This window comes from Mustela nigripes, chromosome 8 (genome assembly GCF_022355385.1).
Source record: "Mustela nigripes isolate SB6536 chromosome 8, MUSNIG.SB6536, whole genome shotgun sequence".
NCBI lineage: Eukaryota > Metazoa > Chordata > Mammalia > Carnivora > Mustelidae > Mustela > Mustela nigripes.
The window spans coordinates 39,124,544-39,143,346 of record NC_081564.1 but is presented as its reverse complement, the minus strand read 5'-3'; the positions used below and the strand labels follow the sequence as shown (position 1 = coordinate 39,143,346).

Sequence of the window (18,803 nt, the reverse complement as noted above, 5' to 3'; positions counted from 1 at the left end):
TATCTTGGAAGGCAGGACTCATGCCAATTAGGCTCATAGCTCTAGGAGGAGTGTTTGAGAAAAGTCACAATGTATATATATCTATATCTATATCTGTATCTATCTATCTATCTATCTATATATGTAGATATACTGATTGCTTTTTCTGTCTTTAGCTAAGTCCTATGAGAGGGATGAGTCCAGACAAGAGTTAGGTCTGAAAGCAGAGTAAAATGGAATACATTTCCACTAAGGATGTTTAGTAAAATCTTTCTCATGTGCTCTTTACCAGTCAACAGGAGCCGGCCAGATTAATAAAGTTTGGTTGCTTTCCTACCTAAGCCAGTTGCTTCACATGGCTTCAGGTGATATCCATCATAATATTTTGAGAGTGGATAGGAGCCATGTACCAGCCAGTGAGTAAAAGAGGCGGCTCTTCAGGCCTTCCAGACACCATGTGTGGTTGTGGTTACTTGATCGAGGAGCTGAGTGGAAGGAAATATACCAGAAATATATTAAGAATCCACAAGACTGATCTTCAAGAACTTATAATTCTTCAACCCCTAAAGCAATCCCCAGGGCCCCCACAACTGAACCTAGGCAGGAACATACACTTCAAAACCATTTCAGATGTGGTCATGAAGGATAACTGATTGAAAAATCTTCCAGAGGCAGAGCCGAAAGCAGAGCGGGAATGGGGAAACAAACTAACGGGAAACAAACTTTACTGCCAGCGCAGGGAGCCTTTCACCTTAGCATGCATTACACCGTAGGGCAATGATTGCTGTTTTTCTTTCCCTCTTTTCCTGAAAGAGGATTCTTATGATCCCATTCCTAATTCACCACTGTTTTTGGTGAGTGGAGGTGGGGAGGACAGATAACTTGTTTTTCAGAAGATGCTCACATGAAAGAGTCACAGAGTATCCTGATGCAGGAATGTATGTCACAGAGATCCTAGATTTTGAACTGAGTGAAATGGTCAGATGGGATTTTGTATTGTTTCACTTGAATGTGGGACAAGTGTGTTTTATCTATAGGAAGAAGGCTGAACATGTATAATTGGCTCATCAGGGGGCTGGGCTATATGCATTTCCCCCACTTCCTCTAGCAACAGAATTATCAAATTTTAGATTAGCACATGGCCAGTCAGCCAAAGGCTGTATTTCTCAACCTCCTTAGCAGCTGGGTTTGACTATGTGACTTGGTTCTAGTTCATGGGGTGTGAGAATTCATACATACCATACATTCTTAAGCTACTAAAAGAAATAGGCATGCTTGCCCTGTTCCTTTCTCTCTCTCCAGGGTCTGAAGAGGTGATAGGTGGCAAGAGCTAAAGCAAGCATCTCAGATTACAAGAGAGCAGCCACAGGGTACCTGGGTGGCTCAGCTGGTTGACTCTTAATTTTGGCTCAGGTGATGATCTCAGGGTCCTGGGATCATGCTCTGTGTTCAGCTCCTTTCTTAGTGGGGAGTCTGCTGGAGATTTCTCTTTGTCCCTCTCCCTCTGCTCAGGGCCTCTTGGGCTCTCTCTCTAAAATAAATAAATACATTGTTAAAAGAAAAAAGAAAAAAAAAAAAAAAAAAAACGAGAGTGCAGCCAGGGTGGAGCCACAAAATAGAAGGTTAAGTGAGGTGACCCTCAGCACCTCAGAGCTGCCATATTACCCCCCTGAAATGCTTATATTCAGACTGACACAGAGAGAAATAAAGTTCTTTCTTATTTATTTGGGCCTTTGTTAAAACAATGAAAGCTTATAACCTAATTAATGCAGGCTTATATGTTCAGGTATCATCTCATTACATTGTACCTCTTTTTCTTAATTGTAATTCTTTTTATTATAATTAGCCAATCAGTAATAATATGAAGAGTATCTGGGAGAAATAATATGTAACAAGTTTACTCTAATCCAAGGACTGGAAGTTCAACCAACCCTTGCAGGATCTAAAACAGGAATTAGAGAAGATATCAGGAAAATGGGGTTATTCTCACCTCTGCTTCTATAGAGCAGATTTTCTCTACATGGGTTGGTATATGACCCAATATAATTGAACTGGCTCCAACTTTACTTCATTTCCTAACAGAGACAGAATGACACCACCTTTCTGATTCCAGAGTTCCCACGATAAGGAATCTGGCCCAGCTTTGGCTAGGGTCTACTTTAATCAGGCATCCTATAGACTGGTATTAGAGAAGAAAGTTCTTAGAAAAGGTTGGTGTCAGCTTCATAGATAACCTATGGGTCTAATATATAATTAATTTATGTTTCTATCTTCTGCATTATATTTTGTTGTGAGTTGTAAAGAAATAGGAACACCTATTCATTACTGGTAGAAATGCAAATTTGCATTGTGAAGTGGAATTTGGCAACATTTAACAAAACCACACGTGTTTGACACAGCAACTGCACTTCTAGGAAGTTGTCCTCGGGAAACATCTTCAATACTATGAAAATATAAAATACATATGCACAAGACTGTTCACTACCAAAAAAACAAACAAACAAACAAACAACAAAAAAAACCTGTTCACTGCAAAGTTGTTTGTAACAGCAGTCTAACTGTCCAAACATAAGAAAGTAATTCAAGTATGGTGCATCCATACTATGGAGTACTATGGAACCATTAAAAAATAAATAAATAAATAAAGTTGATCTCTATAAACTGATATGGAGAGATTTCCAGAACATATTTCTTTTTTTTTTTTAAAAGATTTTATTTATTTATTTGACAGACAGAGATCACAAGTAGGCAGAGAGGCAGGCAGAGAGAGAGAAAAGGGGAAGCAGGCTCCCTGCTGAGCAGAGAGCCCCATGTGGGGCTCAATTCAAGGACCCTGGGATCATGACCTGAGCCGAAGACAGAGGCTTTAACCCACTGAGTCACCCAGGTGCCCCCAGAATATATTTCTTAAGTGAAAAAAGGAAAATACAAAAAATATCTATGGCAGTCCACGAAATGAAGTCCACAACCTGAGAGTCCCTGAGATTTTCTGTGAAGTCAAACTCTTTTCCTCATATTACTTACAAAGTCATCACTTGTCTTTTTTCACTATGTTGGCATCTCACTGATGGTACAAAAACAATCAGGGTAAAACTACTGGGGCCACTGTAAACCAAGCTTGTGACAAGGACACTTTACTACAACATACTCTTGGGCAGGGGTGGGGGAGACAATTTCACCTTGATGAAGCAGTAAAATTCGGTAATTTTATTTATTTTTATTTTTTAAAGATTTTACTTATTTATTTGACAGAGAGAGACACAGTGAGAAAGGGAACACAAGCCCGGAGAGTGGGAGAGGGAGAAGCAAGCTTCCAGCTGAGCAGGGAGCCCGATGCAGAGCTCAATCTCAGGACCCCGGGATCACGACCTGAGCTGAAGGCAGATACTTAACAACTGAGCCAATTCAGGTTCCCCTAAAATTGGTAATTTTATTGAAACTTGACCCTAAGGACATGTCTTTTCAATATTTTGTGTGACTAAAGGGGAAATATACATGAATTACTTCTGATGCACACAGAGTGTGATGGTTATCTCAAGGAAAAGTATTTCTGCTGTTGTCTGAGTTACAAGCTGAACTAGCCACTTTTTCATGGAACACTATTTCTACTTGAAAGAACAAATGACAGACAAACTATTGTTATTCAGACATGGATATCTGATAGTTTTGTTTCGTTTTGTTTTCTCAGAAATGACTGAAGTGAACTTATTTCTTCAAGCAAAACAACTGATAGTATATATTACTAGTGGTAAAATTCAAACTCAAGTCAAAATTAGAATTTTGAAAAAGTCCCACCCACTACCATGGGGTTTTCAGCGTACTAATTTCAGCTTAAAGATTTTTCTGATGAATTCAGAGATGATATTAAATCAAACAATTTTTTATTCATTCTATACAATGCAATGTATCAACATTTGGGAGATCCATATATTTAAGTGAACCATAATTTTCCAAATGACTAAAGCATGATGGTACAAAATCATGCATGGTTAAAAAATACTGTTGGGGCACCTGGGTGGCTCAGTCGGTTAAGTGGCTGCCTTCAGCTCAGGTCATAATCCTAGGGTCCTGGGATCAAGCTCAACATCAGGCTCTTTGCTCAGGGGGAATTGTGCTTCTCCCCTACCTGACATTTCACCTCCTTATGCTTGCTCTCTGTCTCTCTTGCTCGCCCCCTCTGTGTCATATAAATAAGTAAAAGCCTTAAAAAAAAATTCTGTCAAAGTATAAAGTAGATCCATAGATTTTAAGGTAAGAGGATTTTTTTTTTAATGTAAGAGGATTTTTAAAAGTTCACTGATAATGGCTTCAGATTCCACAAGGCAACTAACTTTTAAGAAACTATCACTATTGTGTTTTAAAGTAATATCAAAGAACATGCACAATACTTGAAAAGACTGTTAAAATACTCTTCCCTTTTCCAAAGACATGTCTATTTGAGGCTAGCTTTTCGTTTCATGCTTCTATCAAAACAATATAACTGCAGGAGATCACTTGAAGAAGCAGAAAGAGAATTCAGCTGTATTCTATTAAGGCATACATTAAAGAGATTTGCAAAAAAAAAAAAAGTAAAACAATGCCACCTTCTTTCTGTTTTTTTATTTGAGAACATGGAGTAATTTTTCACAAAAATGTAATGTGTTTACATTTCAGGAGCTTATTATTGTTAATTTTAATTGAACTAGTAAATGTTTTAATAATTTCCCAGATTTTAATTTCTGATGTAGTAAATATAATGGATACTACCCACATAAACAAAAGCTCTTTGCTTCTTCAATAATTTTTAATAACGCAAAGAGACCCTGATATTAAAAAGTTTGAGAACTGGTTATCTATAGTATACTATCATATAATAAAGAAATATACATATATCTACTTATTTTTTTGCAAAAAGAAACACAGGAAGGAAACACTAGAAATTAATAGTCTTGGTTACCTAGAGGAGTTACCTACATGGTGGGAGGAACTTACAGGACTGACCCTTCATTAGGTAAATCTTATACTTAGTATTGACTTTGGAACCACGCTACTGTTTTTGTGTCTTTTTAAGATTTTATTTATCTTGACAGAGAGAGAGAACACAAGTAGGAGGAGTGGCAGAGGGAGAAAGAGAAGCAGACTCGCTGCTGAGTAGGGAGCCTTGCGTAGGTTTCAATCCCAGGCCTCTGGGTTCATGACCTGAGCCAAAGGCAGATGTCTAACTGACTGAGTCACCCAGGTGCCCCAACGCTACTGTTTTAAATACGAAAAAATTATGATAAAATCAAAAGAATATGGGGCAACCATAAAATAGAATATAAAAATAAACCTAAATGCATTTCAAAAGAATAAGTCACATTGAACAGGATGGAATGAAGAACTAACTCAAGTAACTTTTGAACATAGTATTTTGACCTTATACCCTCAGACTATAGAAAAAAAATGAATTATAATAGTGGGTTTATTCTTTACAGAGGTGTGGTTGATATATTCTAGAATTGAACATGTGATAATTGCTTAAGAGTAAGGTGACACAGCTTCTCCCTGTCAGAGAAGAGAGTTACAACTACGAAAACCAGGAAGACTGAAATGAGTCTTGCGGTATCGGACTGAAACCATGAACTCATGGTTTTCAGCATATGGTTACAGGTGTGTGTGTGTACACACATGTCCACCTCTACCCTCTCTGACAGGTCCTAAAAGTAATGATACTCCAGTAGTTATAAACCACCTAGAGCCCAGGTCTTGGTTTCTAAATACCTTCTCTACTGAAAGTAATTAGCATTTCTTGGAGAAATAATTGGTATCAAAGCTAGAACAGGAAAATCCGTATGAGTCTGGAACATTTTCCCATGCCAGAAAAGAAAAGTCCTCAAAAAATGACAGAGTCAAGTCAAAAGGATATGGGAGTCAGTTTGAGGTGCTCCCACTGGCCAAATATGAGACCATTTGAGCATCAAGATAACAGCGATTGGTTATAACCCACTGAATAGGATTTCACAAACCTATACTGATATAAATACACAAGCAAACAAACAAATGGGGAAGGAGCAGCTCTCAGTAGAACAGTAGTAGAAGGCTAATATTAATAGAATGCCAACAAATAAATGCAAAAGAAATGGTGTTAGAAACTGGTAAATAAGGGGGTGCCTGGGTGGCTCAGATGGTTCAGCGTCTGCTTTCGGCTCCAGGTCCTGGGACTGAGCCCCACGTTGGGCTCCCAGCTCAACAGGGAGTTTGCTTCTCCCTCCCCACCCCGCCTCTCCCCCTGCTTGTGCTCTCTCTATCTCCCTCTCAAATGAATCGATAAAATCTAAAAAAAAAAAAAAAGAAGAAGAAGAAGAAGCTGGTAAATATGATGGTTATATTTGATTCAAGCTAGAATCACAGTGGATTGACACCACCTTAACCAAGTAATTAAAATTAGTATTACCAGTAAGGGGACAAGTCAATATTGAAATCCTAGTGCCACCTAATCACCTAATACAATGTACTGAGAAAGGCATAATGTCACTTTTGTGATATATCTATCAAAAATGCACAGCGCTATCTAATTATGAAAAAAGGTGAGGCAATGCCAGAGTGTGCTATTGTAAAATAACAGGACTTACTCTTCAAAAATGGCAAGGTTATAAATGACAAAAACCATCTGTTCCAGATGAAAGGATACTGAGTAAACATACGTGTAATTCTAGATTGGGTCTTAGCCTAGAAATTTTTGCTTCTTATGAAAAACATTCTTTGACAACTGGCAAAATATGAATCTGGTCCGTATTTAGGGTAATAGCATTATATCAATATTAGTTCCCTCATTTTTTCTTAAAGACCCATTTATTCCTTTGAGAAAGAGACAAGGTAGAGGGAGAGAGAGGGGAGGAAGAGAGAATCCTCAAGCAGATTTCCCATCAAGTGCAGAGCCTGATGTAGGGCTCAATCCCAGGACCCTGAGATCACACCCCAAGTCAAAACCAAGAGCCGGCCACCCAACTGACTGAGCCACCCAGGTGTCCCATTAGTTTCCTAAGTTTGATCATTGCATCATGTAAGGGGATGTCCTTGTTGTTAAGAAATAAACACGTGGGGGGTGCCTGGGTGGCTCAGTGGGTTAACTTATCTGAGACAGAAAGTAATAGAGAGGTTGTGAGGGGCTAGGGAGAAGGAGGAACAGAGAGTTAGTGTTCAGTGGGTAGAAACTTTCAGTTTAGGGTCATGAGAAAGGTTCTAGTGCTGGAGATGGTAGCCCAGCATAGTAAAGGGGCTTAATGCCACAGAACTGTACACTCAAAAGGGTACCCTGTACCATTTTGCATTATGTATAATTTACCACACATACAAAAAAAAAGTAAAAAAAGGTTGACAGCCCCAGATTTCTACTTTAACCCTACAATACCAACGCTGCTTCCCCAGACCAGAGGTCTTGTAACATCCTGACAATCACAGTAAGAAATGGCCTATTTAAGTAATAGTTAAGAGCTGGCTCAGGAAGTAATCTCAGTCACTGGAGTAATGAGCCAACAGCCCATCTGCAGGCATCCCAAGGGCGGTGACCAAAAAACCAAGCATCCTGCAAGCCTTTGCCTGTTGCACCCTTTGACCTCTGCCATATGAAAAGGAAAATTAAAGCGAATTGAAACGGCTGACTTGTCTGAGTTCTGGCACTGGCTTGGCCCAAAGTAGGCCCACATTCTCATCTAGGTTATTCATTATTCTTTTATAGTATCAACAGTGGTAAAGTGTCTTCCATACTTGAAGTACTTGTAGTAGTTGCCTGTATAGCATCAAATATCAAGGTGCCATAAATCTTGTCTTATTTTTTAGAAACTTCGAGTACCATGTGAAAAAAATCATTTCCCTTTTTCACAGCTACAGTGACATTTCAGGCCTTCCATCTTTATTTATTTATTTTTTCCCAAGCCTTCGATTTTTTAAAACCCCTTTAACCAGACTCTTTGCCTCTAATTCATTCTGGAGAAAATGGCAAACTTTGTCCTCCAAAAGTATTGCCAAAGAGTCACCATTCCCTACAGAAGAAGGCCCCATACCCCACCCACCTCAGCCTAGCAGTTTGACCTCAATATGTCTTTTAAGGTTTACCTTCCTTGTATCTGCCAAATTAGACCACTGAACCTTAGAATGAATCCCCCAAAGAGTACACCCATTTTCAAGACTTTAAATATACATTGGTGAGTTGTTCTCTCACCAGCTTTGAACACGAGATTTCCTTTTTTTCAAAACCTTGCCAATTCTACTTCCTTCAGCTTTTAGAATTCACTAAACAACTCGTCTTTTTTCCTCCTTTGAACTCCTGGGCACATTCGTCTATTGTTCTTTGCTTACTTAATTTTCACAACAGCCAGCTTCACACTGTACACATAGTGAGCACTCAAGAATATTTGTCAATATTTGCCAAGTGACTTAATATCACTATTTCATTCATGCATAACCTCTCATTGTACCTAGAACCTGAGGCCAAGGTCTTTTCTTTAACTAAAAAAAATAACACCTACTATTTTTTGTGATGATAAAAGATAAGTCCAAGCTCACAGCAGGAAAAGCTACAAGAGGGCCCCTGGGTGGCTCAGTTGGTTAAGCATCTGCCTTTGGCTTTGGTCATGATCCTACTAGGGTCCTGGGATAAGCCCCGCAGTGGGCTCCTGGCTCCTTCTGCTTGCCCTCCCCCTGCTCTCTCTGTCACTCTCAAATATTCGAATAAAGTCAGGAAGGAAGGAAAATAAAACCTGCAAGAGAGAGGGGAGGCATAATCTCACAACTTGGACACTGACACTATTTTACATTGAGAGTGACGGACTTACGGCAACAGATAAAGCTGAATTCTAGACATATACAATTTTATTTTTGTTTTGTTTCTGTGGACATTGAAATTGTGTCTGGAGTGGATGAAGGTTAGAGTGTAGATCTAGAGGACCCCAGCTAAAAGAATATAAATCTCCAATTTCCTTGACCTGGAAGAAAGAATACAAACTCCTGAAAGTCCTCCAAGCTTTCTGGGCTTTATTTCTCAGAACAATCTGCAGCTTGGACAACTGCTCTGTGTGAGTGGCGGGCATGGGGATGGAGGGGAGGCCTCTAATCCTACAGCTAATCAGCTAATCGATGAGGAATGAATGTCAACTTCCCATTCCAGCATTGAAGGTTTTTTTTTTCCCAGCTTAGACAGCCTGTTACCAGATAAGGATTCTTTAACAGTAACTTCATTAAACTTTCTTTTCACGGCTTGAAGTTGCACAAACTAAATTTGTGTTATTATTCTCCCTGGATCAGAGTTTTTTATGTTTTTCATGCAAGTTACAATTTATAAAATAAAATACAGATTTTGGAGAAATGGGAAAAGCAAGTGTACATTTAAGTTCTATTAGAGAGAAGACTTTTCCTAAATAATATCATTAGTATGAAAAACAGAGACTTTATTTTATGAATTGAATTTCAACTACAAAGAAGCCTGTATCTCAGACTGTGGCGCGAGGGGGGGGGGTCTCAAGAATTCTTGGAGGCTCAACAAAATGTCGACAGAAGGCAAAGCACTGTGCTTACAGAATCATTAATCTGTTTAGAAAATGCACTTTGTAATCAGACAAATACAAAGTGACAAGTGACTGATGAAGGAGAAGTTTGTGTAGGCTTTTTCCTATATTCTTTCCCATAAAAAGGCTGGTAGGTGAACATATGATTTTATTAGATGAAAACAAAGTGAACCTAACTCAAGAAATCTAGACCCTTTTGTGAAATGGTTGTTTTGTTTAGTTTTTAAAACTTAGTTTTAAAACTAAGGGGCGCCATGACTGACTCTTCATCCCAGGGTTGTGAGTTTGAGCCCCCACACTGGGCGTGGGGCCGACTTAAAATTTAAAAATAAATAAAATAAAATAAAAATAAATGGGATTCTTGTGAAGTACAAAATATTTAGAACTCACCAATTTCTGATTTCTAGCGAGGGATAATGTGTCCAAGAATTATGAGACAGACAGAGAAGGAAGGAGGCAAAGGAGAAAGGTGGGGGGGGGGGGGGGTAAAAACAGTTCAGCTACTTGAAATTCTACTTTTTTCAAACTTTATGGTCAGATTGTCATGATTCTACCCTGTGGAATAAGGCCTACCATCTGGCTGCACTGGCTGAAAACAACTCCACACTAGACGTATCAAATCTTTCTAGACTTTCCTCCCCCATCTCCCTATTCTTGTCTCTCACATACACAGGACACACCCAAGGAGGAAATAATTGCCTTAAACACCTTTGTAGCCATTAGTTTTTTAAACGTAATTTATTTCTTTACGGCCAGTACTGTAAAACAGTAGTTCTAGAGATCTCAAAGTGAGATACTGATTCGATGAACATGTTGCCTGAACCAAAAAAAAATCAGAGGACACGTGGTCTGACTGTTCAACTAGGAGAAATGGCAATAACTATTTGAAGATAGAATTGTCCAAAAAAGAAAATTTACCTCAGTTATGGCCCTAAAAGAGGCGAGGAGAACTAACAGCCTTAAAATGCCACCTACAGATAAGATGTAATTGTTTTCCCTGGCAAGAAGAAAATGTTTAATGATAGCAAAAGAAAGAACTAGAAAGGAAGGTACAACAGGGCATCATTCTGGGACTTCTTCTTCTTAGCCCCCTTAGTACACGAACCACTTAGACTAGGGAATGAAGAGTTACCAGCCAGAACATTAACTGTAAGAGCTTATCCAGAAATGATATGATGTCTGGTATTTGCTTCAAAACAATATAGGAGAGAAGGGAGTACGTGAGTATGAAGCCAGAGCGGCCTTGGGCTGATAACTGTTGCATCTAAGTGATGGGGATGTGAGGATTCATTATACTAGGATCTCCATATTAGATATTTAAATTTTTCCGTAATAAAAAGTAAAAAAGCAAAACAAAGAAAGACATTCTAGGCATGACAAGAGTCTTTGTTTCTGAGGTCACCTGGCTATTTTTAAGATCTTTTAAAAAACTGTATTCGGGACTAGTACACTTGAGTGTGGACTGTTGCCAAGCACAAACAGAAGGGAAGAGAAAAACAGGGACTGATTCAAACATTTATTTCACCTTGAACAGGAGACCTGATCATCTACCCTGTAAATGTGTTGCTGAGGACAGCTCCCAAAACGGGTTGGAAAAATAAAATAAAAATATATCTAAGTTTTAAAAATAAAGTATATCCAAGTAGCTTGGACATGAGGATGTTTTCCTGCCTTTTATGGTAATATGGGAGAGTTGTTTTGGCTTTTTCATGACATCCTGTGGAGGCCTGCTGAACACTTCAGGAGATAACAGATTGTTCCCTTGTTCCCAAATATGCCAGAAGAGAAAGCCTTGACTTAAATGTTCCATGCCTTTCAGGGGATATGCTGACTCCCTCCCTCCACTGATAGCATGTATGAATTTGTTTTGTGGGAAAGCATCTTGCCCTATTTTTACATGTTGGAATACTTGGCCAAATTTTCTATAAAAATTACCTGCATTGGGATTAACCTTTCTAATTTTGTAGATTTGGTCATCTAGTTCAACAATGTAAATGGTTTGACAGCCTTTGTTATTGTGTCCTGAAAAAGGCAATGAATAATGAGCTCCCAGGGTGTCACTGGGGGGTTATTCTCACTTGCTAATGATTAACCACCCATGGCTCCTGGCCTGCAGAGCCAGACTTAAAGGCCCCAAATACAACTTCATACTTCTATTTTAGATCCCTGCTTATTTTTTATATAGGAGCTTTAAAAATCCCCTCAAACTCAAGCCAGGACAAAACCTCAATGTCCAATAAATGGGGAGTGGTACATAAATTATATCCCCAGTTGTAATGGACTATTATTTGGTCATTAAAAATGATGATGATGGACATGTTTCCAAGAAATGTTAAAAGAAGTTCTTAAGAGAAAAGGGAAATAACACAGGTCAGAAACTCAGACCTACATAAAGGAAGAGCACAGAAGGAGTAAATGATGATAAAATAAAATGATGCAGGCCCCCTGCACCAGCCTATAATGGGGTACTTGCCTCTCTAACTCCATTTCACCTCTCTCTCTCTTCTCAGACTTGCACAAAAAAGTACAAGATGAAAAAAAGTAAAAGCCCCTTTATTGTGCATCTTATTCCCTTCCTTTTCTTCCTTCCAAAAGTAGCCATTGTGAATATTTCCTTGAGTTAATATTTGAGTTTCATTCCCAAAAATATAGGCATAAAATATTTTACACAAAAGGGATAATTGTTCTATACCCTGCTTTAAAAGACCTTATCAATATATAATTAATCTTTAATATATTAACCTTATCATTATATATTATTAATTAGTCTAATATACTATTTTTTAAATTTTTTAAACATTTTATTTATTTGACAGAGAGAGACGGCAGGAGAGGGAACACAAGCAGGGGGAGTGCTTGAGGGAGAAGCAGGCTCCCCACTGAGCAAGGAGCCCTTTGTGTGGCTGGATCCCAACACTCGGGGATCCCTACCTGAGCCAAAAGCAGATGCTTAATGACTGAGTCACCCAGGTGACCCTAATTTACTATTTTTGTTCTAATGACTGCTACATGGGTTTTCATGGGTTTTTAAATCCAGATTCCTTTTTTTTTTGGGGGGGGGGTGAACTGCCTACCTACAGACTTTGCCTAACTTTTTAAACACAGAGCTCTTCTTTTTTATAGTCTGTAGGAGTTCTTCATAAATTAGATAAATTGGTCTTGTGCCTCACATATGCTGCAAGTATTTTTTCCCACTTTCTTTGCTTTTGGAAAATGTATGGTGTTTTTCCTCAAAGTTCTTTGAAGACACAAAATGTTTATAAATGTTTATATCTTTTATTGTCTCTTGATTTTATGAGCTGATTAGAGAGGCCTCCCTCACTCCAAGATCATATCTATGTCTTCTTTCAGAACAGGCTGTGTCAACCTTGGCACTATAGGCTCCGTGGGCAGGATAATTTTTGTGTGGTCCGTCCTAGGCATGATAGAACGCTCAGCGGCATCCCCAGCCCCTATCCACTAGATGCCCAGTAGCATCCCCCTCCTCTCAGGTTAAGCTCACCAAACATGTTTCCAGAAGATTGTCCTCTGTAAAGAAAAATCACCACATGCATAGGGTCCATATGCCTTGACAACCACTGTTTTAGAACATGCATAAGTGCCTTTTTAATTACTTTAACATTTTAATCTTTATTCTATCTATCTATCTATCTATCTATTTATTTATTTATTTTAAAGATTTTTGTTTTTATGTAATCTCCACAGCCAACACAGGGCTCAAACCCATAACCCGGAGATAAAGTATCACATGCTCTATTGACTGAGTCAGTCAGGCACAGCATTTTAATCTTTGATTCAGGTGAATTTTATTTCTGTTAAAGAAGTGAGATTGAGACCCAGCTTTATTTTTAACTATGAGTAGTCAACTGTCCCAATTCAATTTACCCCTGCTCTGAAAAGACACCTTTGCCAAAAATCTAAATCTCCATATATAATCTAATGTGTCTCATTGTTCTTTGTTTTCTCTTCCTTTTTCTCTTGGTACAAAACTTTTACATTTTAATTATTATCAACTTCTAAATATACTTTAGGGGCATCTGGCTGACTCAGTCAGTGGGACATGTGACCCTTGACCTCCTGCTGTTAAGTACAAGCCCCACGTTGGGTAAGAGATAACTTAAAAATAAAACCTTTAAAAATATAATATACTTTGATACTTGGAGGGGCTTCCCCTGCCCTCTTTCATCCCCAGTGCTTCTCTTTCAGAATTTCCCTGCCTACAGTGAACTCTTTAATTTTGATGAACTGTGGCAATTTTTAGAAATCCTGTTGGTATTTTAATGGAAGTTGCTTTAAATTTAAAGATTGATTTGGGGAAAATAAACATCTTTATGCCTTCACTACTGAATCTTGCTAGAAAGAATAAATTATATCTTTTATTTTACTTAAGTCTTCCTTTATGTCCCTCAGTAGGGTTTTAAAGTTTCCTTCATAAAACTCGCACATATTTCTTGTTAAATTTATTCCTAGATATTTCATCATTTTATTGCTATTATAAATGGGTCCTCCACAGCATTGGGAAGAGGTAATGGTGATAAATGGAAACATGCGAATGAATTAACCCCTTGACGAAAGGAGGAGAAAGGGAATAAGTTAAAAACAAACGGGTATGATATTCTGAAAGTCTTATTCTTGCTGCATAAATATGGTACTTATTCCAAATGATACATATTTTTTAAAAATGGACACATCGCCTCCCTGCATTCATTACTGGTTCACCTAACCTTGTTCCCTCAATGTTAATTCACTCCTTTTAATTCTTTGTCAGATGAACAAAAGCAGACTGTTTCTTGCTTACCTTTCTAAAAAAAAAGAAGAAAGAACAACATGCAAACAACCAATATAATAAAACATTTTACAAAAGTTATGAATCAGGAAAAAGAAGAATTAAAAATTGCCAATAAATACATTAAAATGTGCTCACCTTCTCAAACAAAGAAATGTGAACCTTACAAAAGTTAGGTGCCGTTTATTTGCCCAGGTGACTGACGAACTGAAATTGATTGTTAATATGTAAAGGCGTAGAGAAAGAGGTTTTCTCACATACTTTTGGTGTGATTTTTAAATACGTAAGATGATTTAGAGGGCCATTTGGCAAGATCTATGAAAAACACATACCTTTGACCCAGCCATTCCACTTCCCAGGCACCCTACAAATGTACTGAAGCCCCCAGACCTCTGTATAGGAGCTGACATTCTGTTGAGACACTAGTTTACAGTGAGGAGACGTTCCCTTGATTTGGATGGTGAGCCCATCAATGTTCTCTCAATTGTCAAGTATTTCAAATATAATTGGACTATCTTTTTGTGCTTAGTTACAAACTAGAACTATCTAAATACTCATCACTAAGCAAATTGTTACATAAGTGGAAAAAAGCAAACTACAGAATATAATTATTGTTTGGATCATTGTCTAGGGATTCAGAGTGACAGGACAAATTATTTAACCTCCCCAGACTCCAACAAGCTCATTTGTCAGATGGGGTAATAACAAGGAATACTTCTTAGGGTTGTTTTCCAGGAATAAATAAGACTAAATAAGTGAAATGTTTGGAAACTGGCTGGCATGTTATATTCAATAAATGTTGATTGTAATTATTGTAATCTTTTCATTAATGATTCTTACACTCTCATTTTATCTTCTTTCCTTTCCTTTCTTTCTTTCTTTCGCTTTCTTTCTAGAAAGTTCTATACTCAACATGGGGCTTGAACTCACCACCTTAAGATCAGGAGTCACATGGTCTATCCACTGGGCCAGCCAGGTCTACCCACTTACAGTCTCATTTGCATACATTATTTTGTTTAATAAATATTTATTGAGTATCTATGATGTATGAGGCATTGTGCTAAGTGCATGAAAATTTTCATAATGATCATACATTTTAGAAGGGGATCAAAGGAAAATAAGTTAACAGTCAAATAAGCAAAATAATTAAAAATTGTGGTTATGGAAGAAATGAAGAAAGGGTTGAGCTGGATCAGTGGTTCTCAGCCAGACGTAATTCCTACCTCCCCATGCCACCACCACCATTTCCATCCCCTCTGGAGGACATCTGGCAATGTCTAGAGATGTTTGGTAGGGAGGGTACTACTGGCAAGTATTGGTTAGCAGTCAGGAATGCTGCTAAACCACGCACAGGACAGCCCCTGCAACAAAGAATTAGCCAGCCCCAAATGTTAACAGGGTTATGGCTGAGAAACCCTGAGCTAGGTGGTGACAGTGAGGGGTGAGAGGGGTACCTGAACTTAGGTCAGAAGGTCAGAACTTAGGTCAGAGACTTCTCTGGGGTGACATTTAGGCCAAATTTTGACTGGGGAAAAAGAGCCAGACTTGCAGCAAGTGGTGTGGGTCCAACCTGGGCACAGAGGACTTAAAAACAACAAATAACAATGAAAAATTCCTTATATTAGTGTGTAGTATACATATGCCCCCACAGAGAGTAAAGGGGGCAATTAGGAGGCCTTTACATTTTAGCTGTCTTGTTGAATTTTAGAGAATAGCTTTTTTTTTTTTTTTTTAAATTTAAAAATGGGGGCCAGGGGCTGGGTGGCTCAGTCCTTAAGCGTCAACCTTCAGCACAGGTCATGATCCCAAGGAGCCCTACACTGGGCTCCCTGCTCCACTGGAAGCGCTTCTCTCCCTCTCCCGCTGCTGTGTTCCTGCTCTATCTGCTATCTGCTCTCTCTGTGTCAAATAATAAATAAAATCTAAAAACAATAAATAAAATAAATAAAAATGGGGGAGGGGAGAGTATAAAAAGCAGACAGATGGAAGACAGCCTCTTGTAAAACTATAGGTAGATTTCAGAGAGGGAGATCTTAGAGCATGCCCCACCTGTTCAGGAGGCCCTGGTGTATCATCTGTGGTTAGGCTCTGCTCTTCATCACGTTCTACATCCAATGGACCTTCCCCCAAAGAATGACAGAGATCACCTGATTTAAAGCCAGATATCTATGTCCAATACTTGGTTTTATATCTTTTAGTTTTGTTGTATATGATGTGTTACTTATCTTGACTTTAAGGGGGAAAGAATAGCCCACCTTACAGTTTGTGTATTAAATGAGATAATTTAAGGAAGTGTTTCATAAACTGGAAAACACAATATAGATACACGCTGTTGAGAATAAAAGGGAAAAGGCTGTGCTCAACTAATAATCTTTTTGCTTTGTTACCTTGATTCCAAACCCCCTCTAGGTAAAGAAAGATGAAGAATGGACTGAAGAGGGGGAAAGCCTGGGAAAGGAAGTGCAGGCCAAGAGGAAAGTGATTACAAACAGAAGTTGTAGCCCCAGTTACATTATTCATGCAACTAAGAGCAGGGAGAGTAATCCTGATGGGGTGGATAAAATCACCACAAGATGATTGTTATAGCCCAAGCCCTTGGAAAGACAATGGCCAGCTTCTCCAAAAGCAGCCCAAGAACCTCTGACCTGAGATGTCAAAAGTTGATTATGGAATTCTGGTGCAGTATTTGGAGCCCAGCAGTCTGCATATTTTATAAAAGTATCTGTTCTCCAGAGACTAGAAGCAAAAGGCATCCAGCCACTGTGTGAGTCATCATCCTTGCTGGATGGAAATCACTCTTTATCAATGGCTGTCCAGTAGATGGAGGAAATAAACACATTCTCTGATCACCTGAATATATATATAACTGCACACTGTACACACTTTCCTGGCTTATTTGCCTTTCTGTTTCTTGCTGAGTTTTTGCGTTGGAAGGGTTTGTAGGCTGTGGATTAACTTACCCAACTGTCTTTCTTGGCCCTGAGGCGGCTTCAAAAGATGACACCAAATGGAACTTTGTGTGCCTAGAGGGAAAAAAATAAATAATGGTGAAAAACGTGCATAGCGGTCTTCTCCAGCACCAAGCACCTTCTTTTACTCACATAATTTTCCAATTTAACGCTTATATGAATTCAGCAAGTAATATGTAGCAAAAGGGAATCTATAGCATTTCTTTTAGCAATGGAAGGAAACTCAAAAGTCATTGGATCAGTTTAATCTAGAAGCCCGGCCTGGGACATTAAAGGACTGACAGAGCCAGAACTGAAACTTGTTTTTCCACCTTGAGAAAAGCAAATAAACAAAAAATATCCTAAGCAATTGCGGGTTTTTTGAGCCCACTCGGTCGGCTTGTTTTCCTTCCCTGTGTTATGCAGACTCCAGGCACTCTCTTCCCAGAATGCAACAATCCAAAGCTCCAAACAAGTTTGAGACCAGCCTGAGGTGGGGGTGGGGGTGGGGTGGGGGTAGGGGAGAGCCCTACACGAGCCATCACACGAGATGATGCCGGTGTTCCTCTTTGGTGCATCTCGTCAGATTTAATAACAGCTTTGATATGATTCGCTTGAGCAAAAGGTGAGCATTGGCCGGATCAAGCCGGCCCTCCAGCGAGAGGTGTTCAGTTCGACTGTTTTCCTCCTCGCAATTTGAAAGAGGCTTTTAATTCTCCCCGCTCTTCCCTCTTCCCCTGTAAAGTTTGTTTTCTAGCTATGAAGTCGCTTCAATACTTGGTTTCCATGCCGGTTGCCTGAGAATCGCAATAATTAGCCAAGTTCGCTTAGACGAAAAAGATACCTTTGTGTACCTAATGAGAGCCACCGCGTGGCCAAGGATAACCACGCAGAAGGAAACATTTTTGTCTCGCGCTTCTGTAAACGCGGAGGGGGAGGGTTAAGCCTACCCGAAGGCGTGTTTTGTGGAGTGGCTTCGAAAACGGCCGAAGCAGCTTTCGAAGTTAGCAAACAAAGCGTCTCCCCAGTAACCGCCCGGTTCCAGACGAAGCTCCTGCCACTCAGACCGCGGAGTCGCCGCGTCGGCCAGCCCCCGGCTCCTCCTCCCTGCGTCTCCCCTCGCTCCTCGCTCCTCCCTCCTCCCAGTTCCCCAACGGATACAGGCCACCAATCCCAGCAACAAACAACCCTTCAAATGCAAGAACGCCGCGGCCCTCTAACGGGCGGCCCCCCACCCTCTCCCCGCCCCGCATCTGTCCTGCACTCGGGCGCAGCAGCTGATTCATCTCCAGCCAGGCCGGGGGAAGGAACTGTGCTCCAGCAAGTTGCAGGGTAGCTTCCAGCCTCGTGGTTTCCCCTAGGACCATGTTTCCCCCCCCTTTGCCGTTTTAGATGTGTGTTCTCTTAGGTGCCGAGCAGGCGGCAAACCACAGAAGAAAAAAATCGTAAGGCTGCTGCCTTCTTAGAATGACGCTTTTTTCCTTGTTTATTCATTTTAAGTCCTGTAATTGGTAAAACCACCCAAGCTTTGTAAACTCTGGCCTTAATTCACTCTCGAGGCGGGGGTGT

The 18,803-nt window shown here is 39.6% G+C and overlaps 1 long non-coding RNA gene across 1 annotated transcript; it reads right to left on the bottom strand.

The window, feature by feature from the left end:
• Positions 1-324: 324 nt before the first annotated feature.
• Positions 325-18,549, bottom strand: LOC132023501 (uncharacterized). The gene is made up of 4 exons (XR_009405972.1): positions 18,185-18,549; positions 17,247-17,309; positions 1,354-1,510; positions 325-464 (listed from the first exon to the last, which is right to left on the bottom strand). It is a non-coding gene; the product is annotated as an uncharacterized LOC132023501 (long non-coding RNA).
• Positions 18,550-18,803: the final 254 nt, after the last annotated feature.